Here is an 8,811-nt window from a genome sequence, read left to right as displayed (position 1 = left end):
TTCATTGGGTTTACATAGCAAGGGTTTGGTAATAAGGGGGGCTGCAGGAGTGGCCTCTGTGAGCAGAGCCCAGCAGCTGCCCCAGGTCAGATCAGAGACAGTTCCAGGTGGCTCCAAAAGGGTCTCGCTCCAGGCCAGAGCTGAGCCAGGGAGCAATAGTGGTTGGGTCTCTGGGAGAGCAGAGTTAAGGAAAACCTTCCGTGCAAAAGCAGCTGTGAGACTAGAGTGAGAAACAGTCCTGCAGACAGCAATGTCGGTGCAGAAGAGGGTGAGGAGGCGCTCCAGGCACGCAACAGAAGTACCATGAGGCCTGCGGAGAGGCCTCTGGTGGAGCAGGCTGTCCCCCTGCAGCCCATGGATCCCACATGGAGCAGATCTCCACACTGCAGCCCGTGAAGGAGCCCCAGCTGGAGCAGGTGGATGTGGCCTGGAGGAGTCTGCAGCCCATGGAGCGCCCCCACAGGAGCAGGCCCTGGGCCAGAGCTGCAGTCTGTGGAGAGGAGCCCATGCAGGAGCAGGGGATCTGGGGGGAGCTGCCGCCCATGGGGGAACCATGCTGGAGCATTTTGTTCCTGGGGGATGGACCCCGTGGTACAGAGCCATGTGGGAGCAGTTCCTGACAAGCTGCTGCCTGTGGGGAGCCCCCACAGGATCAGTTTGGGAAGGACGGTGTCCTGTGGGAGGGATTCCATGTGGAGCAGGGTCAGAGAATGACCGTGAAGGAGCAGCAGAGATGAAGCATTAGGGACTGACTTCAGCCTCATTCACCATTCTCCTGCACTGCTTGGGGGGAGGACATAGAAGAGGGTGGATATGGGGAAGGTGTTTTTAGTTTGGTTTTAGTGTTCTAGCCTGTTAGGAACAGGCAATGAATTATATAAATCTCCTTATGCTGAGTCTGTTTTGCCAATGACAATAATTATTGAGTGATCTCCCTGTGCTTATCTCACCTTGAGACCCTTCCATCATATTTTCTTCCCCCTTCACTTTGTGGAGGGGAAGTGAGAGAATGGTTGTGGTGGAGTTCAGATGTCCAGTAAGGTAAAACCACCACAAGTGACAAGTTATAAAAATGAATACATACATTCAAACATTTTTTTTTAATAGAAATGAGGATAATAATAATACATAAATTAGCTTTAATGATAGAAGAATGGCTACACTAGAGAAATGAGGCATTCACGCTCCCATATGGCTATATTGAGAGCTGTTCTTTCTGCTCTACAAGTGAAATGAGAACCCAATATAATTTTTCACTGATATCATTAGATGTTCAGTCAATTTTGTCTTCACATTTCTCATTCGTCGGCAGTTAGAGGCTACTAGGCACTTGGGCATATTTAGAATTATTACCATAACATCAATCAGAAATATCATAGGAAATACTGATTTCATACTCCTTTGTAATCAAGATAATACTGGCACTACACCTATAGATCATGTATTTGTGACTCTGCTGCATATACATGTCAAATTTTATTATTTTATTATATTAATATATTTTAAAATATCCATATATTTTTTAATATGCATATATTTGCCAAAATACCTTATACTTTAAGGCACAATGATCCACAGAAAAAATATACCAGACATTGGTAGCTTTCTAAACAGAAGTTGCCGTGGTGAAGAGATTAACAGGTAAGAATACCAATCTATGATGTAGAACAGAAAGATGTTGGTGAGTATTTGAGGTTATCGACTACTAGTGACCTAACATTACTTTTCTGTCTTCTCTGGGATTGTGTCAGATGAAGCAATTTCACCTGATTGACAGGTAAGGTTGTATATAGAAAAGAATAGAGTAGAGTAGAGTAGAGTAGGGTAGAGTAGGGTAGAGTAGAGTAGAGCAGAGTAGAGTAGAGTAGAGCAGAGCAGAGTAGAGTAGAGTAGAGTAGAGTAGAGTAGAGTAGAGTAGAGTAGATGAATAGAATAGAATAGAATAGAATAGAATAGAATAGAATAGAATAGAATAGAATAGAATAGAATAGAATAGAATAGAATAGAATAGAATAGAATAGAATAGAATAGAATAAAAGTAGAAGAGTTGAGTTGAGTTGAGTTGAGTTGAGTTGGAAGGGACCTTCAAAGATCATCTAGTTCAACTGCCTGACCATTTCAGCATTAACCAAAAATTAAAGCATAGTATTAAGATCATTATGTAAATGCCTCTTGAACATTGACAGGCATGGGTCACCAACCACCTCATTAGGAAGCCTGTTCCAGTGTTTGATCACCCTCAAGGTGAAGAATTTTTTCCCAATATCCAGACTGAACCTCTCCTGTTACAGTTTTCTGACATTCTCACGTGTTCTGTTATCAGTTATTAAGGAGAAGAGACTGGCACCTCCCTCTCCACTTTCCCTCCTCAGGAAGTTTTAGAGGTTTTAGAGGTTTCCTCTCAACCTTCTTCTCTTCAAACTAGATAACTCAAATGTCCTCAGCCTCTCTTCATAAGACATGCCTTCCAGACCTTTAACCATCTTTGTTGCCCTCTTCTGGACTCATTCAAGTATCTTAATACCCCTTTTATATTGTGGAGCCCAGAACTGCATAGAATATTCAAAATGAGACCACATCAATACTAAATATAGCATGAAAATAACCTCTTTTGACCAGCTGGCTATGCTGTGTTTAATGGCCCCCAAATGTGGTTTGCCCTTTTGGCTGCCAAGGCACAATATACTTTTATTATAATATTTTTTGGTGTCATCATGACAGAAATTGTTGAAACTGCATAGGAATAGATTTCTTTTTCTTTCATTAGTTATTATTTGTAGAGATCAAGTTAATTCAGTTAAATTTAGTAGACTGTACTTCTGAGTTTCAGTTTTAGACTTTGCATTGAGTACTGTGTGAAAATACATCTCACAGCCAAATCTGCAAATAAGCTGAAGTCATAAAGAAAATATCAGACATAGCAGTTGTGAGACACAGGAGCACTACACATAAAATGAATGTGCAGTGCCCTGGCTCGGCAGGACTGGCAGTAGGGTGTTCTCAGTGGAGGGCCCATGCTGCTGAAACCTGCTTCCTTTGGCCCTCCGCCAGAGCCCAAGTTTAGTGAAATTCAGAGCGCAATGTAAGGCCTGTCTGTTCAGTGAGGTGGTTAAAATACCACTGGATTATTCTTAGCAATAGGATATAGTTTGGGGAGTTGGGTTTTTATTTTGTTGTTTATAAGATCCTTAATTATAAAGAGTTCTATATTTTTCTAATATTCAGGATTGTCATTCAGTAAGTGTGACACAGATGTACGATAGCAGGAGGCAAATATTAATTCATTAGATTTGCTTAATTTAAAATCAGGCATTGCACACTTGAATGAGAGTACAATAAAATTGTGTTCGAAGTCTTAGATTCAAGATGACTATTTCCTCCTTAGTAGAAAACACAGTTTTTGATCAGCTTTCCCTAATTTCAAACACAAACTGTCTTCTCGGGCATGTCACCTTGCATTTAGCAAATTAATTGCATGTTTTCCATTTTGAAGTTATCTGGGTTCTTGCCAATTTGGGCTGAGATTACTTCCTGAGCTATAGACAGTCTAGGAGGTTTTGGTTGTTGTTGTTGTTGTTTTAAAACCTGCTGTGCTGGAGGGAAATGAAGTCTTGACTTTGATGTTCTTAGTGCCTTTACAGCTGTAGAGTTGGACCATCTGTGCCTCCTCAGATTTCCTTCAGAGAAGAGCAGTGGGATATAGCTAGCAGCCTTCAGGGATGGGATGTCCCTAGGTGAAGTGTGTGGCTGAGGAGTCTCACAGCCATCAGATCCTAGCTGCCAAAACATTGCCCGTAAGGGCAATAATACTTGAATTAAATCAAAATAGCCTGTACTAATTTACAACTTTGTGTGTTGCCTTGATCATAAGAACTTCTAGATTGTTGAAAGTGTGATTTTCTGATTTTTTTCTCAGGGTAAACCACATGGCCTCTTTTGAATGTACTTCATGGCCATGTGACAAGTCTTTTAATGTTATGTGAACAGAAATGTCTTTTGTGGAAAAAAGTAACCAAGGAAGCACAGCTTTCTATGGATTTCTGTCTTCTGTTTTGCACACTGGAATATCCTTATTTCCCTCTGAAATCCTCCATTTTCCAACTTGCTGGCAAGAAAGGAGCACTGTTTATATAGTCTGAGTCACTAGCATTGATTACCTAGTTATTTATGCATACACTGCTTGGTCAGATAGTAATTGCATTTCGGATTCTGAACAACCATAATAAGAGTTGGGAGGATCCCTGTATACGTTTTTCTTAAATTCCATGGGGATGGGATTCCATCACAGGGTCTCTTTTCCAAATGGATATTCTAGCTAAAACCAGCCAACACATTTTAATATTTATACGGAGGAAGGCTACACAGACAGTTTAATAACATATACTTTGTTTTGGGGGGAAATGAGGGCAGAAATCAACTTAAACATTTATATAATCTTTTCAAAAAATTGGAGGAAATATTTTAATGGATAAAAGGTACATCAGACAAAAAACATAGGCTACTTAGCATTTAGCTTCTTTCAAAAACAATTTCAATTGATAATTTTAATAATTTTTTATCTTTACATATTTTATGTCAATTATGTATACATGAAAGTGTAAATGCTTTATCTTTGTGCATGTCTATCATAGAATCATTGCTTGTATTCATAAGTAAGGCTGTTTTTTTCCTAGTGCAAGGACTCAACTACTTGCAAGCACAGTCTCATGCTCTTCAAAATGATGGTGCTTCCTCTTTAATTTTAAAAAACAGTTTCTTAAAAATTACAAATACTTTGATTCATAAATTGATGTAATTAAACTGGAGATTTGAATTTATACTATTGAATTTATACTATTATATGTCATGCTTTTTATTTTTTTTATTTTTTTCTTAAATAAATGACCTTAGTAAAATAGCAGGACTTGACTTCTTGCTTAGTAAAAATGGTAGAACATGGTGGCCCTTTTAAATTAAAAGAGTAAATCTTTCCAAGAGGAGATGAGGATTATTTCAGATTTGCAAGATGGAGTGAGAGATGTCTCAGGTAGTGTAGAGTGTGAAATACGGCTAGAATGTCTTCAGACATTCAAGGTTAAGAGATGTAGAGATAAAGCACTCTACAGGAAGAAGGAAGACATATATGACCATTTCAGTTGCTTTGCTCCTGTTCTAGGGAGGAAAACTAGCTGTACTTCCCAGAATAACCAGGTTGGTTCCATGTTAGCTCATCCACTTTCTGATTCCTGGGCAGCAGGTGTAACTGACTGTGAGGATGCATAGCAAGGTGGTACTCATGGCTATGATGCTCTAAAGCTTATCTAAAAAGTGTTGTCATCAGGCCAGGGTATCTCAGGTGTGCAACCAGACTTTTTACAAATAATCAATTTCCATTTTTCTGAATTTTATTTATCATATTAAAATTACATTTCAAGGAAAACTTAATGTTTCAAACTTATGGATGAGTGTTTTTTTTTACCACAATATAAAGTTTTATTCTGGTCCACTCCTAAGACTAATATAGTATTACTGTTTTGTGTTTTGGTTTGATTTTTTTTTTTTTTTGCCTTAAGCTGCTGTTATGAAGTATCATCCTCAATTACATTTTATTCTTACTTTTGACAAAGAAATAGAAGTATGAGAAACTGAAGATGAAAGACACAGAAAGGGAGGTATATATTACGTGAGTGGGAAATATTTTTCTTCTTGAATGCCAAAGGCTGATACTGTAAAATAAATCCAAGATGAATTAACATAGTATAAGCCGTATAAGCCTTGAAAATTGCTATAGATTTATAAATTCTGTATCCTCTTATGAACTATTCAAATTTTGCTTGATTTTTTTTTTTTTTTCCAGAAGTATTTCTATTATAGTCATGAAGCACTGAGCTCCCTCTTGTGACTAGCACCTGAATATTATTCTGATTTTGGGACTGCATATCCTGTATTATCCTGAGATAAGCAGAATTGTTCAAGACACTGTTTGAGACTCAATCCTACTTGCATTCATTAATGTTGTTTGAAAATGGCAACTGTGACTGCTTGGAGAGAATACAGGCTTAGTCTTATATTTGTCAAGTCACTCTTTGTACAGCTGGCCTTTTAAAGACAAAGCAAGTAGATCTCAAAAAACTGTGTACATGGCTGTGTAATGGTGTATCTGCGTCTTCATGGAAATTATTTGATGATTCATTAGTTACTGATGATGCATGGAAATTATTTGAACATCTCTTAGTGACTGATGATGCAATAAACACAGCATAGATAGCTGATAATCAGTTGAAGACTAAATATAAATCTACCAATTATAGAGCCAGGAAATACAATCTATCATATCTGACAGCAATTTCCTTTTAGGGTTGTAAGGTTGTATTTCTTTATTTATATTTGGTGATATGTAGGGATTCTGGTAAAATGGTTCATTAACATAGGTACTGACATTTCTGTATGATCTGTGTTGCAAGGGGTATCGTTTATTCCCAGATGGTATTAAGAATAACATTTATACCAATGTAAATGTGAACACAATATTTTTACATTAATATATCAATAATAATCAGCTTTCATTTGATTTCATTGATAGGAACATTTGTTATAGAAATTACCCTCAATAAAAGCTTAAATATGGAAAAAAGTCTGAAATGTACAAAAGAGGACTCCTGGTCAATACGCTCTTGTTTAGCATTTTGGCCTGGAATATGTATGTATTCTTTGATAATGTATTTCTTGATGGATGAGAAAGATTAACACCCTCCTGTAAAAAAAAATAAATAATATTACTAATAAAAATTCCAGTTATGCAATCATATCTGGGAAACAAATATATATTGATAATGTAATATGTTCATTACCAATAGTTTTCTGCCTCTTTGTATTTAAGAAGAGCTATAAAAGGATATATATTTTTTAATCCTTTCAAGTAAAAAGAGCAACAAAGAATCAGTATCTTGCTTACTAGAAGTAGGTGTAAGAACATTTGCTTTCATCAAGTTCTAATATAAAATCGTATCAAAAACTCTAGGGTACCATTTTGAAAATGCTCAGTTAATGCAAGTCCCAACATTTGATAGTCTTCTAAAAATAGGGTTTTGGTTACAATTACTACCATTGCAAAGAGTCTGTTCAGTGGACCTTAAAAATATTACTGGATATAAATCTCCCATATCCTTGGACTACTGGAAGACCCAGTTTTATTGCATCTAGAACATAGGTGCATGTTGTTATGACAAAATAAGTGTCTTTGTTAATCTTGTAATGCACAGATACAGCGATATGTATATATATATATATTCATATATAGAGAGAATGCATAAAATATATGTATTTATATATATAATATACAATATAATATATATATATATTTTTTTTTTTTTTTTTCCAGGAAGGAGAAGAACAGACACTCTGAACTCTATCATCCTTACTCAGAGTAATCTACTGCTGAAGTGGACTGGAGCTTTGAACAGTGTAGGGTTACAGTTTAATGAATGCTGGTTCTTCTGTATAGGAGAAATTCATATGCTTTCATACTCTCTCAGCTTCATTTCCTTCCAAGGCTCATTAATTTTTAAAAGAGCAAGCTTTCTTACCCTTGCCTCCTAGTAGGTGGTGTTGCACTAGCATAAATATAAGGGTATTTATATTTTTAGCTGGGAGAAGAGGAAAGGAGTATGATAAAGCTCAATTGCTCAGCCAAAGAGGTTTGGCTAAGTATCCACATTAATTCTAAGGAATACATCAACAGATTTCATGGTGGTCACTGGGTTGCCTAAATTGGCCACATAACATTTCTGTTATTGTGCAGCAGACATGGACACTTGTAACTTCACAGGACATTAGCAATCTGTCTGGATTCAGATGCTGTGCTTGTCACAATCTGACCACACAGTAAAGAAAGAACAGGCCTTTTTGTTTTTCAAGATCTCAGGTTTATCCACTGGAACTTGAGATTCTTTCAACAGAGTGAAGCAGGTAATAAATAATGCATTTATTCTGATATGTTGAAGTGAGTGAGTGTGTCATTTTTGTTTGTTTGTTTTATTTTCTTTCTAAATAGAGTATTTTAAAATATACCAAAGAAGTTGGCAACTTAAACTTTGGCATATTCACACAAAATAATAAGCAAAATTTGCTTTGCATCTGCAAAGTGTTGTTGAGGTAGTCAAATGAGTCAAGTGGAAACAGTCATGGTGGTAAATGGCCCAAAAGTCCTCACAGGAATATAAGCAAAATCTACAATTTCACTTTATCATCTTTCTCTTCGGTTCCTCATCTTCATAGCCATATTCTCAGTCTTGATACTATTCACATTCCCTTCAGGTCAATAAAAAGCTTTCTCCCTTCCATTCAGTCATTATCCTCTATTTCTTGAGTAATTCTATAATTTGCTGTCTAAATGATGTGATACATTACTTTTATCTTTACAGAGTAAGCTATTGATCCCACTATGTGGTGTACATGTATGTCCACCGCTTCCTTTGCTTTTTTTGTTCATCCTTTGCCTTCTTAAAAAGACCAACAAATGTTCACATGAACAGGGCAAAAACAAGAATGTGACCCTCTGAGAGATGAGTGGAAGGTCTTGAAATCTGCCAAAATACTGGACAAGTCTTTCAGTTTTCATTTCCATCCAACTGGGCTGATCTGTTCTCATGCCCTGCAACAAACTTGTCTGAGAAACAGACTCTTTGATTCAATGTACTCTGTCAAAAGGCAGAACTTTACAAATCCATCTGGCACAACCAGTCTTGAGGTTCTTATTAAATAGCTGAATTTTGCTTGAGTAAAACTAGGGAAGGATTACAGTATTTGTTTTTTCTTTGTTCCTTTGTGAGA

The sequence above is a fragment of the Anas acuta genome, chromosome 1 (assembly GCF_963932015.1).
Source record: "Anas acuta chromosome 1, bAnaAcu1.1, whole genome shotgun sequence".
Classification (NCBI taxonomy): Eukaryota; Metazoa; Chordata; class Aves; order Anseriformes; family Anatidae; genus Anas; species Anas acuta.
This window is presented reverse-complemented; position numbering follows the sequence as displayed.